Source organism: Xenopus tropicalis, chromosome 6, assembly GCF_000004195.4.
Source record: "Xenopus tropicalis strain Nigerian chromosome 6, UCB_Xtro_10.0, whole genome shotgun sequence".
Lineage (NCBI taxonomy): Eukaryota > Metazoa > Chordata > Amphibia > Anura > Pipidae > Xenopus > Xenopus tropicalis.
Genome location: NC_030682.2, coordinates 116,259,248 through 116,274,640, shown reverse-complemented (window position 1 = coordinate 116,274,640; position 15,393 = coordinate 116,259,248). Strand labels below are relative to the sequence as shown.

Here is a 15,393-nt window from a genome sequence, read left to right as displayed (position 1 = left end):
GATTAAAATAAGAGATGGCCCTGCAGTAATATGGAGCATTCTGAATAAGGGGTTCACATACCTGTAGTATGATGCAACAAGCAAACGTTCCGAATAATACTAATAATGTTCAAACATATATTGCAGGCTGTAATGACATCCAAAATTAATGGCATCTGCAAATGCTGATCTCACCCCACTCCGTACATAGGTGTAAATTTCCCATTGGTGACACATGAAAGGTTACTTTATGTATCTACTGCAGATCCAGCAAAGTTTCCTTTGCTGGTCTAGGCACCATCGTTATTTAGATTTATGATGACTGTAAATAAACACTTTCATGAGTAAGATCTCTAATCTTTCTGCCTGCTGTTTAAATAGTCCCAGCAGCTTACATAAGATATGCAAAATCATTCTAATGTGTCTGGAAAACAAACACCAATAATAGGTTTGATTTTCCTCGTATCCGAGGTTGTGATTGATTGGCTGTGTAGCCAGAAAATATTCTCAAGGGCAGCAGTCACAAAGGTCATTCTTATCCCTATTCATTTGTATTTAAGTGCCAAGCATACGCTGCACGGGTATTGGATCCATTATCTGGAATATGCAGGACCTGGGGTTATTAACCCAATAGGATTGTTTTTACATTGTTTCACAAATGGATGCCATTAAAGGTCTGTATAGTTTTGCATCTGTCCTGCCTCCTGTTCCAAGTCAAGGGAAAGTGATAACCAAAACAGGTGATACTAAAACAGGGGGACCCTGGAGCTATTGCCATTTTTAGACTGGCAGTAGCTATAGGGTTCCCACAGTAGCCAGTGCTAATACACGCAGCAGTCTGGCACCTAATGATTACCCTTTGCTTTGTGTTAATAAGAGGACTTTATGTAAATGACGAGTTTCTATGTAGTAAATGCCATACCTGTACCACTATAGAAGGGAAAGGAAATTAAGGAAAGGCCCTCTCTCTCATATACTCCATTACAATCAAATAATTGAATTTTTTAAAATTGATTTCCTTGTTTTCTCCATAATACAGGTATGGGACCCATTATCCAGAATGTTTGGAACCAAGGGTATTCCGGATAAGGGGTCTTTCCATAATTTGGAACTCCATATCTAAAGTCTACTAAAAAAATCAATAAAACATTAAACCCCATAGGAATGTTTTAGGTCAAATAAGGATTAATTATATCTTAGTTGGGATTAATTACAAGGTACTGTTTTTTTTATTAGAGAGAAAAAGAAAATGAATTTTAAAATTCTGAATTATTTGAATAAAATGGAGTCTATCCGGCTTTCCGTAATTCAGAGCTTTCTGGATAACGGGTTTCCGGATAATGGATCCCATACCTGTACTTAAACAGTACCTTGTACTTTATCCTAACTAGAATATAATTGATCCTTACTGGACACAAAACAATCCCATACATAAGTATTTGTTAGTAGACTTAAGGTATGAAGATTCAAATTACTCCAGATCCCAAGCATTGTTGATAACAGGTCCCATACCTGTATATAAAGCCAAAGGAAAGAGAATATTTGTCACGGGAAGAGTCAGCATGGTCGTCCATACAGTGCCATTTTGTTTCGTTATATTAGTTTACAATTACTGTCCAGAAGTTGCCAGGCAGTAGGAATGAGGCGACAGAAGTGGATGGGAGGGCTGAACTGCAATGAACACCTTGGGCCCATGTTATATATATATAATATTACACATAGCTTTAGTTAGTCTTGTGACAGAAATTACATTACTAAGCACCAATTTTGTGCTTCAGCAAAAAAAGTCAGGGGAGTGTTGGAAAAATATGACCTTTCACCATATGCCTAACAATATGGCATTCCAAAAACACTCTATGCTGAAAGCAAATGATCTCTCACACTGCAGTACAACAGCTTAAGAGAACCAGGAGAAGAACTCACAGAGGAACCTAGAAGCTAATACTGATTGTCACATATATGCCTGCAAACTATTGCATCCATCAACAGGTACATGCAGCAGCATCAAGTCACCTACCATAATAGACCTGGGTGAGCTAAAGGCACCCAGCTCATCAGAACACATCACTAGTTACAGTAATAGATCCACTCATAAGATCATACTCTCCCAGCGACATTGGCTTTTATTTGCTTATAATCCACATATCAGATACAATTACATACAAAATAACAATGGTAGAATAGTGTGCCATTTTATAGGTAAAATCACTTTTCACATTACGACTTGAGAAACAGTTTCCAAATCTGCAACATCATTGTATCCACCATTAAAGCTACTGGTGTTGAAGGCAAAATAGACTTTGCAAAGGCCCACTTCTTATAAAAAGCAGGGCTGACATGCTGTCTTTGGCTGATGGTAGGTGCTGGGAGAGGTACTTCAGCAACAACTGAAGGGCTCCCACCTTGCCCTAGTGTTTTTATGATGCTTCAACTTTTCCCAGTCCTACTACCTACAGCTGCTGCTGTGAAGAGTAGTAGCACCCCCAAAAGACAGCTCTGCCTTGCTATCAAATATGCCATGTATATTTAAAAAAAGGTATATTCCTAAGCAAAAGACCACGTTTTTAAAATTCTCTATCCCAGAAGGCAACTCAAGATAGGCACAAAAAATGAACAGGAATAAATACAGGGCATGTATGTATATATAATTAAATTATGTCCAGTGATTTGCAGCAGAATTAGTATACACTTCATTCCTAAGAATGCACATAATTAGCACATATTACTTTTGCCACCAATATGACAACCCTATGCCAGAAAGCAGCAGAGAGTGGACATGTATAAAGCACATATTCCCTCCATTCCATGCCAGTTTGTAAATGCCTTGTTAATGCCACCACAATGTCTGCCCATATCTCTCAACTGCAGCACATGGAGCCATCACACTGCAAACTTGCGAATATTCCAGGGAGAGAGATTTAATTCCTTGTTTCCGTGAGACCTCTTTAAAGGGTATAAAAGCAGATATGCTTTACCAGAAATGAGAAGCAGATTGTATTATTACTTATGAACAGAAAACAGTTCAAAAGAAAGTTGAATTTTGGAAGGAGGCTTAAGAACCTGAAGATAATATACAGGACATGAACAACATTGAAAAGGCTATCCAGGCGTTATCAAGCACTAGCAGCTGCAGTACAGCTTATCCTCAAATTATAAGCTAAAGTAAGAGTGTCTGTGTGCGCAAGTACTGTCAACAGTTCAGGGTTTAAGGATATCCCCTGCTTAAGCACAGGTGGTTTACTTATATTTTGCCTATTTACATAGAACAATCTGTTCTATGTTCTGTTCAATCTCCATCAGGGATGTTAGTTATAGCTCTATTGGCGGTGGTTTAATTCCAAGCTGATCACTAGGGGATTAATGTAATAAAAGGTAGAATGTTTGCTACTGGTCTAGTAACCCATAGTAATCAACCAGGAACTAGCATTTACTGGTTATCCATACAAAAGAAAGCATTTGATTGGTTGCTATGGGTTTAAGAAGCCCATTGTCACTGAAAGGATAGACCATTTAAAGGAAATTATTTTTAGACCAATAGTTAGCCATGAGGTGATTTCACCATAGGATAAAAGAACATTTTTTGTTTTGTACATGAAGTTGGAGGTATCCCATATGTCAACTTTGACACGACTGGCCGAATTGGATCACATGTAATCACAAAGTGCAAGTACCTTATTAAATATTGCTGCAAGAAAGTATCACTCCCCAAAGAATGATGGTTCACAGTGCTAATTATATGTATAATGATCTGTGGCTGCTGCCAACATTATTAGTGAGGTGATGTATCAGTGACTTTCTCAGCTTATTATCCGATGATTTAGGCTGAATGAATCAGAGAAAGTAGCTTGTTAAACATGCCTATGTTGCAAGAAAGTATGCCATGGCCCTAAACGAAAATCTAAAATAAACCACATTGGGGTTTATGACATCAATCTAAATGTAGATTTACAGGACCTGCCTAGCATTATTAGAGTGGGTATTGTAAATGATAGATAAATAGATTCCATATTCTATAATGCTGAGTATGTCTGTATAGTCACACACACAGACTCAATAAGAGGTCATTTGGTAAGTCAGCTGGGAGGGTACCAGGTCTGCAGGGCATGATGGCAGATCCATTCTATTGCTTTGCACGGCATCATTACTGCAGCCATTGTTCAGTATATTCAGCAAGTTATACCCTGAGTCTGCAGGATTCCTTTCATCCCACAACATATTATATTGCATGAAAAAATAAACACAGCAGCGTTTATGAAAGGGAAACCTCCATTTAATTAGCTCATACGGGTGAAGACTGCCCATGCCCTCACAGAGAATAAACATTAGTCAGCCATTCCAGACTGTTGCATGGCGAAAGTCACAAGTAAAGTTTCCCAAGTTGCCGGAATTAGTGCAGAGTGTAAATCAATGACAGGTGAGCCCCAGGCTGTGGCATTTCTGGTTTATGGTTTACTAATGGAACATGAAAATATGCATTTCATTTAAAACATGGTCCCAGCGTGGTTACAACCTAAGCATCAACAGAAAGGAAACTAATTTGCTGCAGGTAGTAAATCATATTAAAGTGCAGCTATGCCATAGGTTGACATTGCAAACTTTGAGGTTAGAAAAGCAGATTAGCAAGGAGAGAGACCAATTAGACTACTAAAAATCTACTAAGTGAGGAGAATAGTTTTCTGTTGCATTTGAGAGGATAAAATATTCAGTCTGGGTCTTTTGTACATGGTGCTGTTTCTGGGAAGCGCTCAGGTAAGCATGTAACACATCCATCCAAGTCCAAGTCCAAACATTTGCAACAATTAGGATATGAATCAGTTGCAGTTAATAATTTAGGATGGGGGCTTCAGGCAGAGCTGCCAAGGGGAAGGTCTGAGTAGGAGCAAACCCTGGGGCTCTCATTTACTGGGGACACTCACAACAGCAGCTGAATGCAGATATAAAACTGTTGTGCTTTCAAGATTTGTCTATGTTCCAAGAAGAGACTGTCAATGTATAGTGAGCATGGCACCAGATACACTTTCTATAATGGTAATGGCAGTAAAATGCCTGAATATACCATTGTACTAAAGACTATTGGTATTGCTGCCAGTTGACTTGCTTTATATCTCAAAATTGCTCCTTAACTGCAATCTCCAGCTGTTTAACTACAACTTACAGCATCCGCCTGATCGAATGATTTCATCCTGGACCCATTGCTTAGGAGAGAGATGGTTGCAGGTTAAAGGGAAACTATACCCCCAGAATGAATACTTAACCAACAGACAGTTCATACCATATTATTATTAAAGACTCTTACTAAACTGACCTACATTGTTTGAGCATATAAATTTTATGGATGCATAGATTTGGTATGAAGCTGGCCATACTTGTAAGGATCTGCAAGATCGTCAAACAAGCGACCCTTAACCAAATTTAGCCAGCCACGCAGAGAGACTTGACATAGACTGATCTGTACTTAAATGACATGGCCTGAATCTAAACAAGTGCATGTGTGCAAGCACACACACAGATACACATGTGTAAATGTGAAGAAACTCTGTAGCATATGTCACACAAAATAGCAATATTATGCAGAAATCATTTAAAAAAAAAAAGTACAGGTATGGGACCTGTTATCCAGAATACTCGGGACCGGGGGTTTTCCGGATAAGGGATCTTTCCGTAATTTGGATCTTCAGAACTCAAGACTGCTAAAAATCATTTAAATATTGAATAAACCTAATACGATTGCTTTGCCTCCAATAAGGATTAATTATATCTTAGCTGGGATTTATTACTACAGAGAAAAAGGAAATCATTTTCAAAAATTAGAATTATTTGCTTATAATGGAGTCTACGGGAGATGGCCTTTCCGTAATTCAGAACTTTCTGGTTTCCATAAGGGATCCCATACCTGTACCTATGTATAAAGAGTTAAAAGTTTTCCAAGAAATATTCCACCCATCAGAGAATGTGTCACTTGGAGGGAACTATAGAGAGGCAGAAAAATTAACATATCCTCTGAGTTTACAAAAACCTTCCACAAATGTAGATCTGTCTAAAACATTAGCAAAGTAGCATCACACATTTATTTGTACATGAAGTTCCAATGGTATAAGAGAATATGTTAATGTCATTTCAGGCACCTGAGGGACATCAAACCATTATTAATGCCTTTTCATTATGCCAGGGAAGGGTAATAGATAACACATGAAGTCAAACTGCTCCTAAATATTCTCAATAGATGAATCTTTCCAGCACCTTGAACCAAATAACTTGGCTTGTCTGCAATTAAAACACCGCTAAGAAATACTTCTGTGCCTTGACAGATTTCCAAGGGAAATGAGGACAAATATATATAGTGTGGGCTTTCATGTTATTTAGTGCACACTATAGAGTTAATTTCCTTGTAACCTGCCTGGAGGGATTTCCAAGCAGTGCGTTTCCATGGAAACTGCATTAACTAAGGGAACTCATTGCACATAGTTGGCACCCAGACAAGTGACTTTTTTTTCCTTATTATTTTAGAGGGAGGAAATGAGATGGGTGAATTTAAGTAAAGGTAAATAGAATTTGTCTCCTCTGTAAACACATCCCCACTGCTCAACCTCATTTGACAGCGCAGTTGTACTGTGAGGTAAAATGCTCAGTTGTATATATATATTTCTAGAATTCAATTTCTTAGACCTTAAGGTCTATGAGATGGCATTGTCAGATTCATGGAAGATATTTTTCTTGTGCCATGCTTCCTCCCTGCAAATGTGCCCGCTACAATTTGCTAAGAAGTTGTTAGTCTATAGGAACCATTTTTCTACACCCCTTAGGTTTACCTAGTCAACCTGGTACTCATGTTTCCCCATTGTGAGGTGATGAATTCTGGAGCTGGAAGTCCATTTTCTTTAAGAAAACCTGTGCACCTCCACTATGGAATGCAGAGCCCCTTCCTGGGGAGAGGGTTGCATAGAAAGCATGTCAGCAGCTATTAAAAAAATGAAAGGGGATGTTTTCTTTGGGGAAATGGCTGAATTTGAACAACCAGTGCCATTACAAACAGTTTTCTAATTTATCTTAATTTTAAAAAATGAAACATTTTCAAGGTACCTTCATCCAAAGCCGCTCTTTAACGGCCATGCACTTTCTCCGATGCGCTGTCCTGCTGGGTTTTCTGAGCCCTCATTGACAGAATGTTCTTATTTTGGGGCAGGGTGTGTTATTTATAAAGCGCCAACATATTCCGCAGCGCTGTACAATAAGTGGGTTTTATACATTGGACATACAGAGTAACATATAAAGCAATCAATTACCGATACAAGAGGTGAAGAGGGCCCTGCCCAAAAGAGCTTACAATCTTGTCACAAGTAGGAGGGTGCAAGAGCGTAGAGCAGCTGCAGTTGTATATATCTACATGAAGATCAATTGGAAAAATTTATGAAATGGCAGTGGCTGTTCAAATTTGTATATTTAATGAACATTCTTTTTATATAAAAAAAAAAACCCTTAGGCCCCTATGCCTTTTGTGTGGCAGTCTGACAACAAGTGAGCTAGCAGTGACTAAAGCTTTCCTTGCAGGCTGAATCTTGTGTGATTTCCTGATACACGAGACATATTCTATACAGACATGTGATTCAGCAAAGCTCAATGCTCCTTTGGCCCATTTCTGTTGCAGTCTGTCTATGCATACTCAAACACTGCTGAGACAGCTAAAGGAGAATTGACAAGTTTAAGATCAGGCCATGTTACATTCCACATTCCAGGTAAGATAAAAAGCTAACTAGGGCATTTGTAATACACCCACATCTCCATTGCAAGTAAAGCTTGCTGAGCTTATCGCCTTAAAGTGATGCTGACATGAAAACATTTTTAAAATATTCATCTACATAAAACGTTTTTTGCTGATAGGACTGCTTTTATAAGTAATTGTTACTTAAAGTCACTAAACCTGACCATTTTTCAGACCTGACTGTCCCTTCTGACTTTCCGTTATAGCTTCTAATGATAATGGCCTCCTGCAGCACAAATATGGCAGCCCCCTCATAGAGAAAAATGGGGAATCAGATAGTGATGTAAAAGCATCGGGCAAATATTTTTAAGGCCAAATTATAAAAAGAATGCAAAGACAATGTTATGATAGATGTAAAAAAAGGTTTAAATTCTGGTGTTAGTATCTCTTTAAGGGCAAGGGCAGACTGTGAGCCAGTGTATAAGAGCAGGCTGACAATCCACCCATGCACTTAAAAAATCTTCTAGTTGTGCCTGCACCTGGAAGCAGGTACATGCAGCTGATATCTGCCAACATGTGTGTCTGCAGGCTGACTATCTACCCCGCAGGGCCTTACCCTAATTAGCACATAAAAGGTTTCACCATTTCACTGTATCACCCTGTAACACTTTAATACCTTTGAAATCAAATCGAGATTTATGCATTAAATACCGAGTATCTTAAAATGTTAAGATTTTGTATTCATTAGAATCCCATTAGAATTATTTATTCAGATGGATCACCAATAGGAAACTAAATCTTGCTTTGACAGTTATTCCAATATTGGCCTATAAACATTTCACCCTGCCCTTTGATTCAAAGGAGTGAAGAAGCACAGTTATATAATCAATCTCCTTTATACATTAGGCATAGATTGAGGCAAGAGCAAAATACTCAAAATTGCTCTCCCCCCTCTTCACAAGTGCTTATGGAATCTCCTGGCAAGCAAGTGACTGCAGCAGGGACTGGCATAGAAATGAATGGGGGGGGGGGGGGGTAATTTTAGGCAGCTGGTACCTGCCTCAAGAGTTATGGTTAACAAAATGCTATAAGCCCTAAAAACTCCATGTAATATAAGATCAAATCACATTTTGTCCAAAGCAAGGTTCCCTTCATAAAGAGGGTTTGAGGGATTACCTTTGGTATACAGCAATATACCATTTAACAGAAAGGCCAACCATGATCTAAAGAGATCAGATTAAGTTTTGGTCACAGCTACTCCTTCCTTGGTCCACCCAAGCCACACCGTGGTTCCGCCCAGGTCACACACCACAATCATGTTCCCTAATTAAACTGCATCTCAGGATCATTTTGGGTGCTACTTCTTTGCCTTTTTAATGGCTGGGACAAGCTAATTTAGGTGCAAATGGCGTATGCTGTAAGGAGATTAAATCAGGGTAACAACCAAAAAAATCTGGGAGCGTTTACAAGTCTGTTAATGCTAGTCCTTATACATGTAGTAGTTAGCATTAATCACTTTATATTTACCAAGTGTGATGTGTAAGAGGCCCTGATTGGGCACCAAGTACACATTGCCAGAATTTTGAAGCTTTGAGTCAGAACATCCATTATATTGATGGATAGCTCATTCATCATTCATTAGCTTCTTATAGCCATTTTACAGTTATATCTATAAAAGAAAATTTATGAGGCCCACCCTTCCCTTCTTAATATGTTTATTTTGAGAGGAAATTCTAGTGAAACGCAGCCCTAGTGCTGTTAGTTTACATAACGGAGGCTTTCCAGAAAGTAATGTACAATTATACTCATTATGTTCCCTCCATGAGTCACAGGAACTTTATTTTAGGATTATCCTGTTTACCGCATTTCACAGTCAGAAGGCGAAATCTAACCAAGGAATAACTGGATCAGGAATACAGACAGGCTTTCTGTTGGGAAAAATGACTAGTAAACCCACTGCGTACATTACAGGTTATCCCCAACAGTGTGATCTTTCAGATAAAGCCAACAGCCAGAACTCAAAAACATTAACTCTGTGCATGCAGTGCTCCATCAAGACTCTGTGCCACTGCATCAATTTATTCTACTCAGTGCTCTCTAGCCCTTTCCTCATAAACCCAATTAAATAGGCCCTGCTCCATCAGCTAAGTAGTTTTAGCTATGATAAATCAATGGAAAATGTAACTGGGCTGTATGACCGTCAAAAGAAACATAATAAATCCATATATGTCTGGCATTAAAAGCATGGTATGGTAACCTTAGCTGTCCTGGAGAATTAGCTTTTTTAGCCTCCCTGCTGTTCTTTTTGATTTCTAAATGAGACCAGCACTGTACTGTACTGTTGGTACAATAAGCTTTTACAGAGTTAGGGTAGCCAGTATATGCCTTTATAGGAAATCAGTATGACAACGCCATGCTATGATGCTCATTAAAATCCACAATTCGGTTCAAAATTTGGCTCATTCCTCCCAGCTACAGTGAGGTGATCCCAGTGGTGGCCTATAAAATGGGCAACCATTTGGAGGTTTTAACCTTGAAAGCAAGTAATTTGCAGGTAAAAATCAGTCCCTGTATAAAATGTATAATGAAGCAGTAGAATTCTTAAATCAGATAAAAGTGACTGTAGGACTGGCCAACCCAGGGATGACTTTCATCTAGTTGGCCATCTTGAATATATTCCAGGGTATTTGGACAAACAATCTTGGTTGTTTAAGGAGAGGACATTTTTAGTAGCTGAATGCACAGGATGTCTTAATATCCTATATATTTTGATAATGGGTTAGTGCAGAGGGCCTAGGGTTGCCACCTGCCTGGTTCCGGTTTAAAACTCCCTGCCTGGTTTCCCTAATTTGGAAAACGGGGCAGGGAGTTTTGACCTGTCAACTCTCTTAGATTGACAGTGGCAATGGGCCAATTGCTGATTGCCCTGACGTCATTGACCACTCCTCAGACGTCATCTGCCCTGTGATGTCACGGCCCCCACCTGAGTTCCCCCAGTCGAAAGGTGGAAATTTTAAGAGGACCCCTTGTTCTTTGCATTAAACTTTAGTGTAGGATTCAGAACACAAATACACATTTGCAAGTGAGATTTTGAGTACAATCCCTGTGTGAGTTTGCTACATCCAGTAATACATTGCACCTAGAATATATTTCCAAAGGCTAGTGTGTATGTCAGAAAGAAATCCTATAAAATTAAAGGACATAATCTGAATACATCATTAACCTTTATAGCTAAGGAAGTCCTCCAGCATAAATATTACCAAACATTTATACCTAATGTTTGTAGATGGATCAGTATTCAAATTTAGTCGCAAGATATCTCAGAAGGTAGGAAGGAATTTTTGGGATTTGGGATTAAAAAAATTGAAACATCCACACACATTAAAAGAAAGGAAGAAAAAAGACAGAGGACAGGATAGAAGTGCTCATGGTAGCATTACTACGCCCTCCGTGCTTTTCAACCCGAGACCTGCAAAAATTGCTTAGTAACCAACTCAGCAGAAAATCTATGAAGCTGCTGAATTATGTATTTTTCATAAGCAAAGAAAGGTTGGGTTCCCCTCACCAGGTTAGAACATTTTCCCTACAGTGTATTTGCTTTAAGCCTTTCTCCGCTTACACAATATACTCGCAAAGCTGCTTTCCTGAAGGGAACCGTTTTTAAACAAAACGCTAAAGCAATGTTTAATCTTTCATTGTTTTTTTATATTCTGAAAAAACAGGAGGATTTAAAAAAAAATCTGCTTTATTTGAAACAAAATGCAAAGACAGATATAGATTTTTTTCAGGTAATTAAGATGCAGGAAGCAGAAAGAGAGGGAAATATACAAATCATAGATATCCAGCATGCTGTTTCCCAACTGTGGTTACACTACAACTTCCAATAAATAAATCCATATTATGTGACTTCTTAAAGGGGAACTCCACCAAAAACCACTTTGTTTTTTTTTTTTTTTAAAGCAAAACATAATTTCAAGCAACTGTGCAATATTCATCAATTAAAAATATGCAGCCTTTTCATGATTTTTAATGTAACAATATGGTTTGGAACAATTACCTAAGCCTGGCCCCCTGTTCTCCTGCTGACCTGACTGGCTACTTTCAGACAGTTATCAACTGTCTTCAGCCTGCATCTTCCAAACCCCACAATACCCTGCACACATGATGCAAATAAAGAAAGGAACATCATAGTGCAATGGATTGTGGGTTATATAGTTTCTGCATGCTGTCTATAAGTTGTGGAGTAGTTGTTACTATTTGTAACATCTGTGTTTTAGTCCCTCCTCCCCTGCCAGGATTTCAAATGATGCAGAAAGAGAAAAACTATTTTGCAACTGGATTTCAGTATATAAAAATGGTATTTATTCATACTTTTTGAAGTTTTCTTGAGAGGAAACTTCCGCGATTTCAGGGAAATCGTGGAGCCGCGTAGGCCATCCCACCGGCGATTTACATACTCGCCGGTGGGATGGTATTTCGGGGAGATTAGTCGCCCGCAACAAGGGAGATTTGTCGCAGGCAACTAGTCTCCCCATCTGCCACAGCCTTAAAGGCCACCCATATACATGCTGATCCTGTACAGTATGTGACAAATTGGCCAATCTCCTGTATATTTTACTGTGCTGTTGAGTGTGGTGGTCCAGTGTGTTCAACTGAACTCTAGGGACATAAAATCTTATATACTGAAAGCAAGGTATGCTAAATAGAAAACATGCAAAAATTGTAGTATTACTAGTTCTTTGAAGGAAGTTGCTGGTAACCCTACCCCCTAACAGGAATAAAGAAATAAATACTAACTCATGGGGACAAAGGCATTATTGCCAACAACATAATAAAGCAAAGAATGTTATTATCTGGCTGTAAAAAAAACACAAGAGAGATTGTGAGCCAAATTAATTCTAAATCTGTCAGGCCTTTGTGTCTTGTCTGCATAGCTGACAAACCCTGCTATGAGGAAAAGTGCAAGTTTTGCCCTCCAGGCTGATAGCCGTTTCAGATAAGAATATAAAATAATATGTTTCATCTGTTGTACAGCCTTGCTACAGTGCATACATGTACAGACACGTGCACTGTAAGGTGGGTAAATATACCCAAATCAGTTGCTATCTTTTATTTAAAGTTATTTTTTCGATTTTCCTTTTGATGTGCTATCTGCCACTGTTAAAATAAACCTACCATTGAAATGATACTGTTCTGAGACTTTTCATTTCTTTGTCATTGGACAAACTTACAAAATCAGTGAGGGGTCAAATAATTATTTCCTCCACTGTAAATAAGAGCTCATTCAGCTGGGCTTATGCAAAAAAAATTGCATAAACACTATAAACACATCATAGTCTGCCTGTATGATGGGACCAGTACCCCAACCACTCATTTTTGGAGGCCCAGATAGTGTATATGGACCTTTTTTTTTTTTTAAAAAAAAAAAAAGGGGTATAGTTTCCCTTTACTAAAAGCCTTGGGACAAATACAGTATTCCAAATAGTGACACTGTCCCAAAAACAACAAATGCCACTTTGCCCTCCATGGGTACAAATGCAAATATATGGAGGGTTGTTTTGTGCCTCTTAAATGATACAGCACAGCCTACACCCCGCCCCCCCCCCCCACTATCCTGGGAATGAAGAAGGGGTGAAAGCATAGAGGTTTTAGTAAAGGTGTTTACAGAACCCCTTCAAATATTTCTCTCACCTATTGAATTAAGTAAATGTTTCCTTTAAAGGCAGAACTGCAACATTAAAGCATTACCAAGGAATATACATTAAAAGAACAAAATATTTCAAAGGGGTGTGATGAACTCTAAGCACCTACTGCCATAGGAAATTATGAACTTAATTATGGATAAAAAATTTTTTTTTATAAAGTGTTGTTTTTTAAAGACAAGTGATGTTGTGCCCATGCATGAATTCTTACACATGCAATAAAAATGTATTTCTAGAGAATTTATATTTGTTGGTTACTTACTGGTTCCAATCCAAAAATAGATCAATGCCAAATGCAAACAGAGTAAAACTAAATGGGAAAATGCAACACTCCACAATTCAAATGCACATATGTGAACAGGGTAAGCCTTGACTTCATGGTACTAAAGGATCTCCCAGTGGGCTGAAGCCAAGGACACTGGCCATCAATGTTTTTTTTTCCATCACAGACCTATAGAACACTTCTAATATCCATAACTATTAATATATAATTATTGCAAGAGTAGGTTGCATTCCAGATAAGACATGCCATACAGGTACTGCAACAATGAAGTCTTGACTCTGCACTCATAACAATCAGCCTGACTGACTATTAGGGCTGTGACAGACGGCTGGGGCTGTGGGATGGCATATGCGCTGCGGCGATTTGCCGAAATCGGCAAAGTTGCCTTGGGAGGAAACTTCGTCAATTTTGGTGCCGCATATGCCATCCCACCAGCGATTTCCATTCTAGCTGGTGGGATGGCATATCGGGGAGATTTGTCTCGCACCTCCCCGTCTGTCACAGCCCTTAATCTGCAGTGGGTCCGACACATAAGGTTCATTATGGATTGGAATTAAACTGAGTAATTGCGCATATGTGGTCACGTTAAGCCTCTTTGAATAGAGGCACTATGTTTTCCTAGGTGTAGCAACCTGTAACTACAAATAAGATGTTTGCTTTTAAACAAGTGGCCAGAAAAAGCAACCTGCCGATTGGTTGCTATAGGTTACTGCACTTTCATAAAAAAAAAAAAAAATTATTTAGTTTAATTAGGATACTTTTGGAGATGGCAACAGAACACTTTCTGAGCTTTCAGTTTAACAATAGTTCCCATGCTGTACCAGATGTGAAAGGTAGGCTTTCCTCATTATCAAATTTATATTAGAGAAATATCTAAATTTCTTACCAATTTCTTACCAAGAACGAGGATCATGATCGGGGATTCTTAAGGTGCACAAAGGCTTCCCCGCGTTTCAATCTGTTCTTCAAGGCATCAGGCATCTAAAAAAGAAGGAAAGGAATTTCTCAATGTACAGTCGGTAGAGTTTTTAAGGAACACAACACAATCACAGGCATGTTTTGGCTATTCTCCCACAAATGCGCACAGAGTTGTGATAATTTTGGCGAATTGGATGCAACTGAGGTAGGAGCAGCACAACTGCGCCAAAGACATTGTCCACTTGAAACTGCAATGCGGACTGCACTGCACTTGCGGAAGTAAATGAGTCCTCGTGTCTCATGCAATCTGAATAATAGATTCCATACCCTGGACTTCTATGAATACAAATCTTGCACAGTGTGGAAGGGTTTTGTTTCAGCAGACTTCCATAGGAGAAGACAGATGAAGTAATGACCAAAGGGTATTCTTTTCCCGTGCTTACATTTTTCTGTGCCTATGTAACCTTTAAATATATTCTCACAACCCCAAAACACTTTTCCAGTTATGCCAGGGGCCCTAATTTGCTACAAAAGAAAGTGTTATCTGATAGGAATTAATCTTGCAAACAGCACTATTAATTCTTAGAGCCACCAAATTCTGGTGTTAAATATCACTGCCTTGGGAAAAGAGGAATACACAGAGTGGGGAATAATCTCTGCGAAGGGGGAGAAAGCACAAAGGATGTGTGGGAGAAGGAGCCTCTTTATCAAAGTGGCCAAAAACCTTCCAGATGGAGTTTATCATTGAGGTCCAGTAAAGGGACCGAGCAAATGCAGCATTCTTCCCAAGTCAATGTAACGCATAGAGAGTC

At 38.8% G+C, this 15,393-nt stretch overlaps 1 protein-coding gene across 6 annotated transcripts in view; it reads right to left on the bottom strand.

The window, feature by feature from the left end:
- The window catches only part of fam110b (family with sequence similarity 110 member B), a 100,559-nt gene that overhangs the window by 12,054 nt on the left and 73,112 nt on the right, over positions 1-15,393 (bottom strand). For 4 of the 6 annotated variants that reach the window (XM_018095123.2, XM_004915187.4, XM_031903756.1 and 1 more), the window contains one exon: positions 14,550-14,644. The gene's annotated coding sequence lies outside the window, so the exon portion shown is untranslated. The remainder of the gene's footprint in view (positions 1-14,549; positions 14,645-15,393) is intronic. The other 2 variants (XM_012965283.3, XM_002936107.5) reach the window with 1 other exon arrangement.